General features: G+C 43.6%; 1 protein-coding gene across 1 annotated transcript in view; it reads left to right on the plus strand.

The window, feature by feature from the left end:
- The first annotated feature begins 490 nt into the window (after positions 1-490).
- Positions 491-16,922, plus strand: part of LOC124545467 — a 63,287-nt gene continuing 46,855 nt past the window's right edge. The window contains exon 1 of the mRNA XM_047124395.1: positions 491-579. The gene's annotated coding sequence lies outside the window, so the exon portion shown is untranslated. The remainder of the gene's footprint in view (positions 580-16,922) is intronic.

Here is a 16,922-nt window from a genome sequence, read left to right on the forward strand (position 1 = left end):
ACCGGCCGGCTGACTGTCAGTGTGCGATTGCTTTTCGTGAGGAGCCCTCAAGTCTGAGGGTATCACAACAACCCTCACAGTCTTCAGGAACTGCAGAACATTCCAGCAGTCCGGCTTCGGTCCGCTTCAGCAACTCTCTGACGAGGGCCGAAAAGTACCAGGAGCTGCACGGTGGTCAGTTGCAGCTTCTGCTATAGTCAGGTCAGTGCTGTATTTCCTTTCCTCTTCTGTTCTTCTCTGTTCGCCCGACCACTTTTACTTGCCACAACCTGCATATGTGCGTATGACCATCCCATGACCTTTGTCACCCCAGCCTAATGCAGAGCAGCCTCTACTTCCTGTTCGTGTGTCCCAGGCTACAAATTACACACGCGCGTCCGTTTGGAGTGTCTCCTTCTGGGAAATAGCCACCGTATCGCCTAGTCAGTGCGTATCACCGCCACTCCACAATCTCTGATAACACCTACACTTATCTGCCCGGCGCCACGAGGAGCGGCTCAAGAGCGACTTGCACTCGCTAACCTAACCCGCAACAAGCGGGTATTTCTTGCTGCGACCACGCACGCCGATTAACAACAGGTAAGTTTCAACAACCAGTTACTAGGAGAATGAATACCAATCTACTGTGTAAGTCGCTACAGTTATAAAACATGTTTCACCTTAATCTTCCTTGTTTGTGGTTTCCACCTGATAAAAGTTGTGCTGCACGAGTGATATACGTGTTCTGACGCTTCACAAGCATTCCAAGCGTCGTAGAAATACCTGCAGTTGGGACACAAATTGCTGTTTGTAGTGCTGTATGCCATCATCATTATCATCAGTGTTCTGCCAAAAGGCAGGTTTTCACATGGTAGTTCTCCATGCTGTCCGATCTTCTGCCATCCTCTTCAGGTTTGCATAATTTCCTCTTCCCTTTATGTCGTCTATCATCTTGTATCTCCTTCTTCCCCTCAGTTTTCTCCCACAAACCAATCCTTCCAAAGCATCTGCTAGCAAGCACTCCCTTCTCAATGAATGTCCGAACCAGTTCTTTTTCCTTTCTCTTACAACCTTCAGCAGACATCTTCTCTCACCAACCCTTTCCAATACCCTTTCACTACTTACTCTTTCCATCCAGCTTATTCTCTCCATTCTCCTCCACATCCACATCTCAAATCCTTCTAACCTTTTTCATCGTCTCGTCTCAGCGCCCATGTTTCTGCCCCATGTATTGCCACACGTCAGACAAAACATTTGCCAAGCATTTTCCTTAGTCCTTTATCTAATTTGCCACATAAGAGTCTCCTCTTTCTGTTGAATGCCTCCTTCGCTATGGCAATTCGAGTTTTCACCTCCTGGTGACATCTCAAGTCTTCTGTTATTGTGCTTCCAAGATATTTAAATGCACTTACTTGGCTAATGGTAGATTGTCCTATTTTAATATTTGACAGTCTGCGTCTTGTTCTGATGACCATACTCTTTGTTTTTCCTGTGTTTATTTGCATCCCATATTCCACACAAGCTTCATTCAGATCTTTCAGCATGTTATTCACTGTCCGCTCACTTTCTGCCACTAATACCATGTCATCAGCAAATCTTATACCTTCTATTCTCTTTCCACCAATACATATTCCGCTTTTCCCATCTATGCATTTCGCAATAATCACTTCAAGGTATACGTTAAACAACAGCGGGGAAAGGCAACAACTTTGTCCAACACCTCGTTCAATGCTGCTTCCTTCTGACATTTCATTTCCAATCCTTGTCCTTACTTTCTGGTGTAAATATAGGTTTTGTATCATTCGTCTCTCTTTCCAATCTACTCCTTTCCCCTTTTGCTGTATGCCAAGATCTATTAAATAGTCCAGTCAACCATTTTGTGGTACACACTAGGGATACACATGTTGGTAGAGCACGGTTTCTGAATCGCTAAACAACCTACTTTAACTTAAATTTATCGCCTGGTATGTATTCGTTGGAGACGAATAAATGTATTCACATGTGAAAATAGTCTTTGTTTTAACGTAGGAGCAATCGAACCTAATTTCGCAAGGGTAGAGCTAATTATCAATGACAGGACGACTCGTTTATGATGTGTAGTGATATCACCAACATTCCTCATGAATCAGCCTACCTATCTGTGAAGACCGTATCAAAATCCCTACAATAGTTCTTAGGATTAGCCTTCACATACAATGACATCGTGTTGGAACTTTAATTGGTGGTATGTATAGACATTTCGCTGTTCTCTGGAGTTCTACCATCTGTTTGGTTTTCTGCTTTTCCCGTCAGATATCGCCTCCTCTGTAGCTGACCAGCTAGTAGCTCCTATCACTGCCACTAAATATCGTTCCGGACGCCAGTTAAGTAAGAAACACGCAACAAAGCCTGTATCACGTGCTCACCGTAACTACACACTGAGATGACAAGAGTCATGGGATGCCTCGTAATATCGTGTCGGACCTCCACTTTCCCGGCAGCAGGTCGACGTGGCGTGGGCTCAACAATTCACTGGAAGTCCCTTGCAGAAATATTGAACCATGCTGCCTTTATAGTCATCGAAATTCCAAAAGTGATCCCGGTGCAGGATTTGTAGCACAAGCTGATCTCTCGACAATGTCTCATAAATTTTCAATGGGATTCATGTCGGGCGATCTGGCTGGCCAGATCTTCTCTCGAATTGTCCATAATGATCTTCAAACCATAAGCGAATAATTGTTGCCCAGTGACATAGTGCATTGTCATCCATAAATATTCCATTGTTGTTTACGAACATGATGTCCATGAAGGGCAGCAAATGGTCTCCAAGTACCTGAACATAATCAGTTCCAGTCAATGGTCGGTTCAGTTGGACCAGAGGACTGAGTCCCTTCCATGTAAACACACCCCAAACCATTATGGAGCGACAGTGTCTTGCTGACAACTTGGGTCCATGGCTTTGTGGGGTCTGCGACACACTCAACGCTGTCATCAGCTCTTACCAACTGAAATCGAGACTCGTGTGATCAGGCCACGATTTTCTAGTAGTCTAGGGTCCAACCGATATGGTCACAAGCCTAGGAAAGGCACTAAAGGCGATGTCGTGCTGTACTCGCGTCGGCCATCTGTTTCCATAGCCCATTAACGCAAAATTTCGCTATACTGCCCTAACGGAAACGTTCATCGTATGTCACGCATTAATATCTGCGATTGTTCACGCCGCGTTGCTTGTCTGTCATCACTGACAACTCTACGCAAACGCCCCTGCTCTCGGTGGTTATGCGAAGGCCGTCGGCAACTGTGTCGCCCGTGGTGGGAGGCAATGCCTAAAATTTGATACACCCGGCACACTGTTGACATTGTGAATCCCGGAATATTGAATTCCATAACAATTTTCGAAATGGAATGCCCCATGCGTGTAACTCCAACCATCATTCCACGTACAATGTCTATTAATTCCCGTCGTGGGGCCATAATCACATCGGAAAGTCGGAAATCTTTTCCGCATGAATCACTTGAGTGCAAATGACAGTTCTGACAGTGCATTGCCTTTTACACTTTGTATACGCGACAGTACCGCCGTCATGTGCATAACGCTATCCTATGACTTTCGTCACCTCAGTGATAATGTGCGGTGTGTCACATTTAATGTTCCTTTAATACATCTTCATCCATTTTGCGATCCCATACGGTGCAACCGGTATTTAAAATCAAGAATTTCATTTCACAGTCTCTTGGAATTTTCGTATCCTTTTCCTTTAACTTCCCTGATTCGGCGTCAAAGCCCAGCGCAGGTCTTAAAAAGCGTATTCTTCTCATGGACTAGGTGATGTTTGAGTACGTTATTAATGACTCCTATAGGTTTTGTACACCTAGTGGCTTTTCGAGCTAGGACTGTCTCTTCCAAGAAGAATACTTTATCGCCTGAGTAATGTGAATGTGTGCACTGTGAACGTGGTTCGATGAAGCCTCTGCCAGGCACTTCAGTGTGATCGAAAGAGTATCCATGTAGATGTAGATGTATGCCGGTGAGCTTATAAGGACGCTGCTGAGAAGAAAAAGTAGGTACCACGTAGGACAGGACCGGTTATGCCGAAAGCTAAGGCTTTTACTCGGTGAAAGGGCTCAAATAGTAAACAATGCAGACTCTATAACAAAACGTAAAAATAGCGACTGCCTTCCCCTACTATCTACTTCAATTTAAGTTTTTAAAGAAAATAAACTGTACAGTCAGATCCAAGATACTATTAAATTCTGAAACGATGTGGTAAAGAATAAAAGACCTTGTCATGAGGCTATCGACGTTCACAACATCTATTTGTCTTTAGAGATGCAGCAATACACCAAGAAATCTGATAAGTAAGTTGCTGATGCCGAGCCCTACAGAAAATCTAAAGGTCAAATTCCATTAACATAGTAACGTTAAATAAGTATCTACGAAAAAATCTTGTAGAATAAAATATTTCATTACAAACGTAAGTTTTGGTAGTCTGTGAATTTCGGTGTAAGTGCATCACGTACCACGAGCAGGTGAATGAAATTCTGAGACGTCGTATTCAAGACTGACGTCCTAAGACCATCACTTCCGACCATGGCGAATACTACTCATTACCATGAACGAACCACTTAATCAGCTAATCAGTGAGAGCGCATGCGCTTCTCCGATACTGATGACGATATCTTCCTGTTCACTGTTGACCTTCTCTCGCTGTTCTGTGTGTTATCTTCTGCTGTAGAGCCAACGGATGTAGATAAATGTGCCTTCAAGTAATCTATCAGGCATGCGAAGCGATGATTTGCCATCAGTTTATTGCCTCCAATATCTACAAACGTAATTCAATTATTAGGCTCACCGCTACGGCAGCTGCCCACACTTGTGAACGTCATTAAGTAGCGACTAGGAGCGCAACAACATCTCACACTTGTTCGCTTCTTCTGTAAATGTCGATGAGAGACCTTTCTCTCGACGTGTGATAATGGTGACACTTTTCTGAAAATGTTATTTCTTCTGCGAGCGCCGTTCAACTAAAACTATTACCAAACTGAAAAGGGAGAGAGGGCGGCGATGATTTTGATAGTGGATGTACTGTCCCCCAACATACGCTGTACAGTATTTACACGCACATGCTTGGCTGAGATAGCTTAAGGGGCCACAGTGTACTCGTTGTTCGCAGATACTTTCAACAAAAGCTGCTCATATTAAGAACTGGATCGGCCATTACTACTTCTGTCCGATACTGTGGAATTAGGAAAGTTGTTCGGAGAACTCTGAAGAGAGTATACTATTAACACAAAGATTTCCAATTTCTGTCGACTAAGGGAGGACCTGGACTAGACGTTATATGGCTCTGAACACTATGGGACTTAACATCTGAGGTCATCAGTCCCCTAGAACTTAGAACTACTTAAACCTAACTAACCTAAGTACATCACACACATCCATGCCCGAGGCAGGATTCGAACCTGCGACCGTAGCGGTTACGCGGTTCCCGACTGAAGCGCCTAGAACCGCACGGCCACACCGGCCGGCTAGACGTTATATGGGAGCAAGCATACAGTAAGGTGGGTGCCAGGAGATGCCTTTTTTTGCTTTTTTGCATGCCTTCCCAGACGTCTCTTTCAGTTGGGTTCAAATGGCTCTGAGCGCCATGGGACTTAACATCTGAGGTCATCAGTCCCTTAGAACTACTTAAACCTAGCGAACCTAAGGACATCACACACATCCATGCCCGAGACAGGATTCGAACCTTCGACCGTAGCAGTCACGCGGGTCCGGACTGAAGCGCCTAGAACCGCTCGGCCACACCGGCCGGCCCAGTTGGGAATGTACGAAGTTTAAAAGTCATCGTTTCTGCTTTCGGTTTCTACATCGACATCTAGACATCGATCACCGTCAGTAATCCGGCCGATACATCGATATTGTCTAACTTCGAGGTAAATTACAAATTTACTGCATGGCTAAAAAGCAATATACACATGTATGAGACGTCGAATTTGTTAAAAAATAAGAACAGTTCTAATAAGCATAAATATACACAACTTTTTGCCTGTTGATTTTAGAGACAATATTTTTAAAGAGTAGCTGACGCTGTGTTTATGCCGATCTTGAGAGCAGTCTTCCAGATGCTGACGTTCTGACTATATCACACAAAATCTGTGTACAGTTACTACATCTTTGGACTGGCAGTACGGATGAAGCGAGTCTGCACTTCTAATGGCGCTTTTTCAGACCTTCAACTGTGATGGTAGGTCCATTTCTGTTCCAGTTGGCAGTGTTTTGTCTCGTGTTATTTTGAACAGATACAGGCATGTCGTTGATTGTTTTCATTGCTACTGAACATACTAAATATCTTGAAAGTGTAAGTTACGGCCCTTTCACTGGCATTTTAAAAATGAACCTGATAATGTGGTCTGCTATTTTTTCCCTCAGTCGGAACTTTCCAACCAGCTTTCTCCAATTACGACATTCGAGTCATACATTTTATTGACCAGTTACTGTGACCTATGATATATTCAATTCCTTCATTATTTTATATGTTTCCTGTTTTTCGCCTACAGACTTGAGTAATAATCACAACAAAATATATTACACGAGAATATAATCTTTAGAGGTGACTTTCTTGGATAAAAGTTCCTAGGATTTCCTCATGAGTTGGATTTGTATGTAAACTCAAGCTTTCAACAACATCTCCTGTCGTCGTCAGTAGTTATCTGTCGTAATAATGGACCGTGTGATACTATTGTAGTTGGGTGGTGTGCTCTTTCAGCCGGGCAACGCACGCCCACACACGGCTGCTGTAATGCATCGAGCTACTCGTGTTGCAGAGCAACTGCCCTGGCTAACAATCTCACCGGATCTCTCGCCGATATTGAACGTGTATGGGGCACGATGAAGAAGGAACCTGCTCGTTCTTCAGAGTTTCAAACAGCCATTGCTGAATTTCAACAAAAAGGGCAAGGTGATTGAGGCAAACTGTAACAGGAAGCCATTGGGTACCTTTATGATGATTGGCATGCGAGAATTCATGCTTGCACTTCAGACAGAGTATTGATAGGACTGTCTGGACATGTTTAACAGTGACACGTGTGTTTCATTTGGTCAGAAATTCTTATCATATGATGAATTACAATGAAGACCTACTTGTTACATGACTATTCAACATGACGACCGTTTTCTTGAAGGAGTTGCAGCTTCTTTTTTCCAACAGCGTATGTATTCAACAGTGTACTAACAAAGATACATTCAATTGTTTATTTATCAAGGGTGTTAGTGAAGGTTTTTTACGAAACCTTTCGATACTTTCACGTTTGTTTCGCTCACGATCTGAAAATGTTCTTTATGTTGTACCCACAGGTTGGCAGGTTCCTGTTTCACAGACGGAAAGTGAATACGTTGCCACAACCGAGACACGGTTGATTGGTTTCTTGCCTTCTGCATCTTTTCTTTCCCTTCTTTGTTCTTACTGGAAGCAATCACATCCGTTAAATTTATGGGTATGTTACCCTACTGAACAAGAACAAAAAAAGGTAAAACAGAGGAAAAATCGTCAAGTCGTAAATTTTTGCACATTACTAGGAGGAAGTGTGCTGGACGACAAACTAGAAAGCCTGACCGGTGGCATGTGACTCTTCGGATGGGAATGAGGCGAGTAACGGAAACTTTTGATGTTCTTCTCGATTAACTCGAAATCCGCTGCTCCTAACGAAAATATTTACAGTACAGAATTAAAACACATTAAATTACTCATATCAACCTACCACAACACACCAAATTGAAGCACTGCCGACGCACTGCACATTATCACCGTCCAGTGGTTATTTCGCACAACATGCGTTAACACTACATGGAAAGCAGATAACAGGTATGAATACCACTGACGCAAGTAACGCATAAGGACAGAAACTATGCAAATCTCTACACAGCTAGAGATGACATTGATTCTTAGTCATCCTGTACGGCATCTGTAGTGTTTTTCCAGTAAACACGTCTTTCCCACCCGATTTTCAGTTCACAGACACAATATACCTCCCCAGCATTTCCTGTCCAGTTCTCTTATGTGAGTCGATAAGCACCGAGCTCTTTCTTATGTACTGGAGCTATTTTCAGTTTAATAAGTGACTACTTATTTCGATTGTTTCGAACACTGTAACGTAAAAATGTCTGAACAGTTGCCAGAAATTCAGTAAATTATTTTGCAAGTTCCCTTTACTTAACTTTTATTCAACCTTTACCAATTTCTACTGAAAGAACATCACCTCAAGCCACTTCTCCCTGTTTTGTAGATCAATTTACTGAAACAATTTGAGCAGCCGTCTTCGGTTGTTTGCAGATGACGCTGTCGTTTATCGACTAATAAAGCCATCAGAAGATCAAAACAAACTGCAAAACGTTTTAGAAGAAATATCGGAATGGTGCGAAAAGTGGCAGTTGACCTTAAATAACGAAAAGTGTGAGGTCATCCAAATGAGTGCTAAAAGGAACTCGATAAACTTCGGTTACACGATAAATCAGTCTAATCTAAAAGCCGTAAATTCAACTAAATACCTAGGTATTACAATTACGAACAATTTAAATTGGAAGGAACACACGGAAAATATTGTGGGGAAGCAAACCAAAGACTGCGTTTCATTGGCACGACACTTAGAATATGTAACAGACCTACTAAGGAGACTGCGTACACTACGCTTGTCCGTCCTCTTTTAGAATACTATTGCGCGGTGTGGGATCCTTACCAGATAGGACTGACTGAGTACATCGAAAAAGTTCAAAGAAAGGCAGCACGTTTTGTATTATCGCGAAATATGGGAGAGAGTGTCACAGAAATGATACAGGATTTGGGATGGACATCATTAATAGAAAGGCGTTTTTCGTTGCGACGCAATCTTCTCACGAAATGGCCGGCCGCGGTGGTCTAGCGGTTCTAGGCGCTCAGTCCGGAACCGCGGGACTGCTACGGTCGCAGGTTCGAATCCTGCCTTTGGCATGGATGTGTGTGATGTCCTTAGGTTAGTTAGGTTTAAGTAGTTCTAAGTTCTAGGGGACTGATGACCACAGATGTTAAGTCCCATAGTGCTCAGAGCCATTTGAACCATTTTCTCACGAAATTCCAATCACCAACTTTCTCCTCCGATTGCGCAAATATTTTGTTGACACCGACTTACATAGGGAGGAACGATCGCAAAGATAAAATAACGGGAATCAGAGCTCGTACGGAAAGGTATAGATGTTCATTCTTTCCGCGCTATACGAGATTGGAATAATAGAGAATTGTGAAGGTGGTTCGATGAACCCTCTGCCAGGCTCTTAGATGTGATTTGCAGAGCACCCATGTAGATGTAGATGTAGATGTAGATTTAGGAATGGCTGACAGTTTTCCTGAAATATCTTTGGAGGGGGGCGGGAGTAAGAACCGATTTTGCGGTGACACTCAACTACGTCATAAGAGCTAAATATCCCGGAACATGGAAACAAACATTAATTGTCAGACGAAACTAATAAACTACTTACGGTGTTCAGTAAGTAAAGCAACAAATTTATTTCCTGAAAGCAGGTTGCTTTCTTTCAGGACTCAAAAACATCATGTTTTTCCCCACACTTTTGGCTACAAACCCCTGTTTTTCAATGTAATCTCCGTTCACTGCGACGGCCTGGAGCCACATTACTGGGAGGGTCTGTATGCTCGCATGTTACCACTCTTTTGGTCGATGTCGGAGCCAACGTCGTGCTGCCTCAGTAAACTCCCCCTCATCCTCATACTGCTTCCCGTGGAGTGCATCGTTCATTTGGACAATCAGATAGGAATCGGAAGGTCCGAGATCCGGGTTGTAGGGCCGATGAGACAGAACAGTCCAACGAAGATTTGTGAGCGCCTCTCTGGTGTGAAGACTTGCGTAAGGCCTTGCGTAGTCATGCAGAAGGAACAGTTCGTTAGCGAAGCGAGCACTGAAGTCGTTTCTTCCATTTCCTGAGAGCAGCACAATAAACTTCAGAGTTGACCGTTTCACCATGAGGGAGGACATCAAACAGAATGGTCCCTCCAGAGTCCCAGAAGATCCTCACTATTACTTTACCGGCTGACAGTGCGGCTTCAAACTTTTTCTTCGGAGGAGAGGTGGTGTAGCGCCACTCCAGAGATTGCTGTTTTGTTTCCTGTTCGAAGTGCTGAGCCTATGTCTGATCACCTGAGACGATGTCTGACAAAAATTGTTGCCATCAGCCTTGTAGAGCGCAAGCAATTCCTCACAGATGGTCTTTCTTGCTCTTTGTGGTCTTCGGTTAGACGGCGGCAAACCTAACGGACACACACCTTTAAAAGAGTACCCCATCTGGTACACGGTTATGTCCGCACCATCAACAGAGTAGCGAGGTTGCTGGTTGTGATCCGTCGATCTCCTGGAATGAGAGTGTGCGCACGTACCAACACCACAATCGCGGCAGTTGTGTGCGGCCGGCCTGCATGCAGGAGATCGCACAGATTTTCCCCACGTTTTTGCGATGAAGATAGAAGCCTCGCCCAACAACTGACCATACTTTTGTTCACTGCCAGATTTCTGCAGACGTTCTTTAAGTGCCTATGAATATCTGAGATGCTCTGGTTTTCTACATCTACATCATACCCCGCAAGCCACCTAATGGTGTGCGGCGGAGGGTACTTTCGGTACCACCATGTGATCCCTCCAACTCTGTTCCACTCGCGAATAGTGCGTGGGAAGAATGATTGTCGGTAAGCCTATGTATTGGCTTCAATTTCTCGAATTTTTCCTCTTGGTCAATACGTGACATGTATGTGGGGGGAAGTTCAAATGGTTCAAATGGCTCTGAGCACTATGGGACTCAACATCTGTGGTCATCAGTCCCCTAGAACTTAGAACTTCTTAAACCTAACTAACCTAAGGACATCACACACATCCATGCCCGAGGCAGGATTCGAACCTGTGACCGTAGCGGTCACGCGGTTCCAGACTGACGCGCCTAGATCCGCACGGCCACACCGGCCGGTAGTGGGGGGGGGGGGGGGGGGGGAAGTAATATGTTGTCGGACTCTTATTGAAAAGTTAATAGCGGTGGCTCGTTATTTTCAGGTTACTATTCCTTGCTGTAGGGGCTGTGATTTTTGATATTTCTGTCTAAAGCAGCAAGATAAAACAGAGGCCACTACATCCACCACATCAAGTGGATTTAGTGCTCACGTACTCACACTGAGCCGTGAACACTTCCCAGTTTATCAATGGGGAATAGTTTAACATGACTACTACTGTTATCGGTGCCATGCGTGCAATGGTCGTGCCAGGCGCGCGATATTGAATCTTTATACTTTCGTTAGTGTCGCGAAACCTGCACGACCTTCTAAACGATGGCCGTATTATCCAATAGGGTCCAATTTACTAAAGGGGGGTGTTGCAGGCATGCAACGACCACCACCATGAATCAGCCAAAGACTAAGAAAGATGCTACTTGCGTGAATTGCTAGGTAGCCTCCCATACTAAAGCAATAAAACCCGCAAGACGCGAAACTATTCAAAATGACCTATCAGGTTCCCTCTGGGCCGCAGGGCGAGAATCTACGGTGCACGTCGGCGCTCATGCTTACCGAACTTCATCTCTTGGAAGCAGCACCTCCGGTCTCCAGCACGGTCACACTAGAACTGACCTACTGCCCCTTTTGTCCACACTCCACCCGCGGATGGCGGTTGGCGCGTACCCGCGAAAAACGGGCGCGCACCTGGACTGGCCAATCATAGGGCCAGAATCTCACAGGGAGGTGACCTCGTGACATTAAAATCGAGCAGAAATAGCAGTCACAAGGTTGGTAAGGTAGGTTGGGGAACTGAGAACAGGAGAATATTTGACCAGTACTGAACTTCCAAACGACGCCACGTGCTACCCTGGCGATCGGAAAAGGGATGGGAAACGGGAAGCCATCATGGCTGCTAGGAAGACTGCTACCCTCGCCCATAAATAAAGAAAATTTCTAGCGCCAGGCTCCTCTCACAGATCAGTGTGAGACAAGCTGTAAAAATGGTCAAATAGAACCCATAGAAATTGTTAATATTACCTGAATTATTATTTTACCGAGTACCAGAATGCTGGGATTAGAAATATGAAATACGAGCACTGAATGGTGAATGAGGTGCACGTCTTTCAAAGTGCTGTCCCGGAATTTCAATAGCAAATCTCTCCGTGACGCACAACGTCACTCTTGTATCGTCTGCCAGTGGAGTTTGAAGCATCTCTGTAACGCTGTCTCGCCAGCTAAACGATCCCGTGACGAAATGCGCCCCTCTTCGTTGGATCTTCTCTAACTCCTCCATTAGTCCTACCTGATAGGGATCCCAGATAGATGAACAATCTTCAAGAATCGGGGAAACAAGCGCCTTATAAGCGAATTTTTTCGTGGATGAGTTACATTTCCTTAAGATTCCTCCGATGAATCAGAGGCTGGTATCTGCTTTTCCGACTATCTGTTTTACATGGTCATTCCACTTAAGAGAGCTCTGGATAGATACGCCTAGATATTTTATGGCACACGCTCTCTCCAGCTGTTTGTCATCAATAGTGTAGCTGTACAGTACTGGAGTTCTTTTCCTATGTATGCGCAATATGTTACATTTGAAACTGTGTGCCGGACCGAGACTCGAACTCGAGACCTTTGCCATTCGCGGGCAAGTGCTCTACCAACTGAGCTACCCAAGCACGACTCACGCCCCGTCCTCGGAACTCTACTTCTGCCAGTACCTCGTCTCCTACCTTCCAAACTTTACAGAAGCTCTCCTGCACAGTTCTAATCTGCCAGGAAGTTTCATACCAGCGCACACTCCGCTGCAGAGTGAAAATCTCATTATGTTACATTCATTTACGTTCAGGGTCAACTGCCAGTGTCTGCACCATTCATCAGTTCTGTCCAGCTCGTTCTGCAAATTCTTACTACCTGCTGTCGTTGATACTTTGCTATAAACAACTGTATCATCTGGGAATAGCCTTAAAGGTCATCCGAGGCTTTCTACTAGATTATTAGTGCAGGGTGTACATAAAGTCCGAGAACACTTTCAATTATTTATTGCACAAGAACTAAACATTGCACAGATGTCAAACGTATTGCATTTTGAAGATTTTTATTTTTTTTTTTTTTTTTTTTTTTTTTTTTTTTTTTTTTTTTACAATCATTCTATATGTGAACCATGAGTGACCCGGCAGACGTCAATAGGGTAATGGAATTCTAGCCATACCTGTCCGAGTATGGCATCATTGACTGTGGCAGTCCCTTCCCGTATTCTCTCGCGGAGCTCTGCTACAACACATGGTAGAGGCGGTACATACACCAGATCTTTAATGTGTCCCCACAGAAAAAAAGTCACACGGAGTGAGATCTGTTGATTGGGGAGGCCATTTCATGAAACAGCTTTCCCCTTCTGTAGCACGGCCGATCAATCGATGCGGCAGCTCCGTGTTCAGGCACCCACGAACGTCACCATGCAAATGGAGTGGAGTCCCATCCTGCTGAAAGATGAACGGAGAGTCCGATTGCGTTTGAGGCATCAGCCATTGCTGCAACATGTCCAAGTAGGAATATCCAGTGGCAATGCTCTCGGCGAAGGAGAATGGCCCGTACAGTTTTCGACGTGAAAAGGCAGAAAAATCATTTAAAATTGGAGAATCACTTTCAAATTCAATGCATTCGTGTGGATGCTTTGTGTCCCAGATTCGACAATTATGTCTATTCACTTTCCCATTATTGTGAAAAGCGACTTCATCACTAAAAATTAAGCGATCGACAATGCCACCCCCATCCTCATTTGACCTGTTGCAACTGAGAACAAAACTCAAAACGGTGGTCATTGTCGCCGTCATTGAGCTTCTGTACTAGATCCAATTTGAATGGTTTCATAGACAGCTTCTATTGCAGGACTTTCTACACTGTCATCGGAGCCATTTCGAGTTCATGGGATGCACGACGCATAGATTTCTTTGGACTATTTACGAATGTCTCTCGTACGTGCTCCAAATTCACTTCCCTGACACTGGGACGTCCGCTTCTCTTTGCCGGGCACAAGCAACCCGTCGTGCAAAGTTTGGTTCTTGTGCAATATATAATTGAAAGTGTTCCCGGACATAATCTACACCCTGTATATATTGTGAACAGCAACTGTCCTATGACACTTCCCTCTGGTACTCCGGATATTACCTGTCGATTTTCCGCCAAAGAAACTCACTGCCAGCTCTCGGCTTAGAATGCATCTCCGTTAAAGGTACCATTTTGAAGGCCTCCGGCCTCCGGCATGGATGTGTGTGATGTCCTTAGTTTGTTGTTGTGGTCTTCACTCCTGAGTTTCATGCAGCTCTCCACGCTACTCTATCCTGTGAAAGCTGCTTCAATTCCCAGTACCTAATGCAACCTACATCCTTCTGAATCTGCTTAGTGTATTCATCTCTTCGTCTCCCTCTACGATTTTTACCCTAAACGCTGCCCTCCAATACAAAATTCGTGATCCCGTGATGCCTCAGAACTAACCGATCCCTTCTTCTAGTCAACATGTGCCACAAATTCCTCTTCTCCTCAATTCTATTCAATACATCATCATTGGTTATGTGGTCTACCCATCTAATCTTCAGCATGCTTCTGTAACGCCACATTTCGAAAGTTTCTATTCTCTTCTTGTCTAAACTATTTATCATCAATGTTTCACTTCCATACATGGCTACACTCCGCACAAATACTTTCAGAAACGACTTCCTGACACTTAAATCTATACGATGTTAACAAATTTCTCTTCTTCAGAAACGCTTTCCTTGCCATTGCCAGTCTACATTAAATATACTCTCTACTTCGAACATCATCAGTTATTTTGCTCCCCAAATAGCAAAACTCCTTTACTACTTTAAATGTCTCATTTCCTAATCTAATTCCCTCAGCATCACCCGACTTAATTCGACTACATTCCATTATCCTCGTTTTGCATTTGTTGATGTTCATCTTATATCCTCCTTTCAAGACACTGTCCATTCCGTTCAACTGCTCTTCCAAGTCCTTTGCTGTCTCTGACAGAATTACAATATCATCGACGAACCTCAAAGTTTTTATTTCTTCTCCATGGATTTTAATTCCTATTCCGAATTTTTCTTTTGTTTTCTTTACTGCTTGCTCAATATACAGATTGAATAACATCGGGGACAGGCTACAACCCTGTCTCACTCCCTTCCCAACCACTGTTTCCCTTTCATGTCCCTTGACTCTTACAACTGCCATCTGGTTCCTGTACAAATTGTAAATAGCCTTTCGCTCCCTGTACTTTACCCCCCCCCCCTCCCACCTTCAGAATTTGAAAGAGAGTATTCCAGTCAACATCGTCAAAAGCCTTCTCTAAGTCTACAAATGCTAGAAACGTAGGTTTTCCTTTCCTTAATCTATCATCTAAGATAAGTCGTAGGGTCAAATGGTTGAAATGGCTCTGAACACTATGGGACTTAATTTCTGTGGGCATTAGTCCCATAGAGCTTAGAACTACTTAAACCTAACTAACCTAAGGACATCACACACATCCATGCCCGAGGCGTGGAAGTTCTTGTCCAAATTACTGTGTGATCTGATTTGTGAGTAAAACAAGTAAAACAGTAGCAATTTTTCTAGTAAGCTAATACACGTTCTAACAATACCACCACTTTCAAAGTAAGTTAGAAATTAGATTAATAATGTTGCTCACGCAGCATATGTTCGCTTTATCAGGCAACAACAAAGTTATTGAGTGTGGATGGTATCGACAGAATTGAAATAATGAAGTCACTGCAAAAAAGTCATTAATTTTGGCACTTATCTTGCATGGATTCCCAAGTACATTTCATCGAAGTTGTTATGGCTCATCTTGTTGATTCTAGGGTGATTCCACTTTGACTGATAGAAGGTCCAGATCTGTATTTTAGCAATATTTGAAGACCTAACAAATGCGTTTTTCAGAAAATTCTTATTGATCAAACAATCCCAGATCAGAACATTGGTATGGTAGAAATAATTTTTGACTTGGTGTTCACGATCCACATTTTTATTAAACTTCTTGTAAATTCACATATACTTCTTCATAATTGTCACGTTATCAAGAAAACAGTTTTGTATCAATATTTAATTTCCACTTCAACCAAACACAAGACTTGACTGTTCTTTTACAAAGCGAAATAACAACTTAACTTCTGCAAAGTGAAACAAAGACTGCTCTGCGCGCATTCGCGCCAAAACGGTTACAAGTCAGTCAAAGATTATGACAGTCTCACAGAAATGAATACATACAAGAACCATATCACTGTAATATATCGATACATCGGAGTACCTATACATTAATAAAACCAAATGTGAATATTATCACAAAAATATGTCTGTTACTTCGCAGAAAAGTAGTACGATATTGCTGGTATCGGGAACTGGGGTTGGTGTGCCGTAATGGTCACGTAAATAAAGAACCATTACAACGTGCAAAACACACTGGTGTGCAAAACCTTACAACGAGAGTAAATTTCGCATGACATGTCACTACGCAGTAACATAGCTCGACAAAGCTTAGACAGTGCTAGAAACAAATGTTACATTGTAGTACAGAAGGTAACTGGGAAAAATTGCTATGAGATGAAGAGACATGCCACTTTCATTCTAATGCAATAATTACACTGAAATCACTGCGATTTGTGAGGGACCAATGGACATTACGAAAGGAAGGGCTTAGTTCTCAACAGGGTGTATGATCATCACAGACAACAGAGCATGCTCTGCAACACGGTCCGAAGCTGGCCACAAGGTTATTAGTAAAGAGCTGTAGTGGTAGGGCGTTCCATTCCCCACGGGCGCTGTTAACAATTGCTGGTTGGTTGGTGGTGAATGTGGATGTGCTGCAGTATATCTGCCCAACGTGTACAAGTGCTTGATGGGAAGGGCATGCCAGACCTTTCGCTGAATATCCTCTGGTCCCACTTACGTTATCCG

This window comes from Schistocerca americana, chromosome 8 (assembly GCF_021461395.2).
Source record: "Schistocerca americana isolate TAMUIC-IGC-003095 chromosome 8, iqSchAmer2.1, whole genome shotgun sequence".
NCBI classification, from domain to species: Eukaryota; Metazoa; Arthropoda; class Insecta; order Orthoptera; family Acrididae; genus Schistocerca; species Schistocerca americana.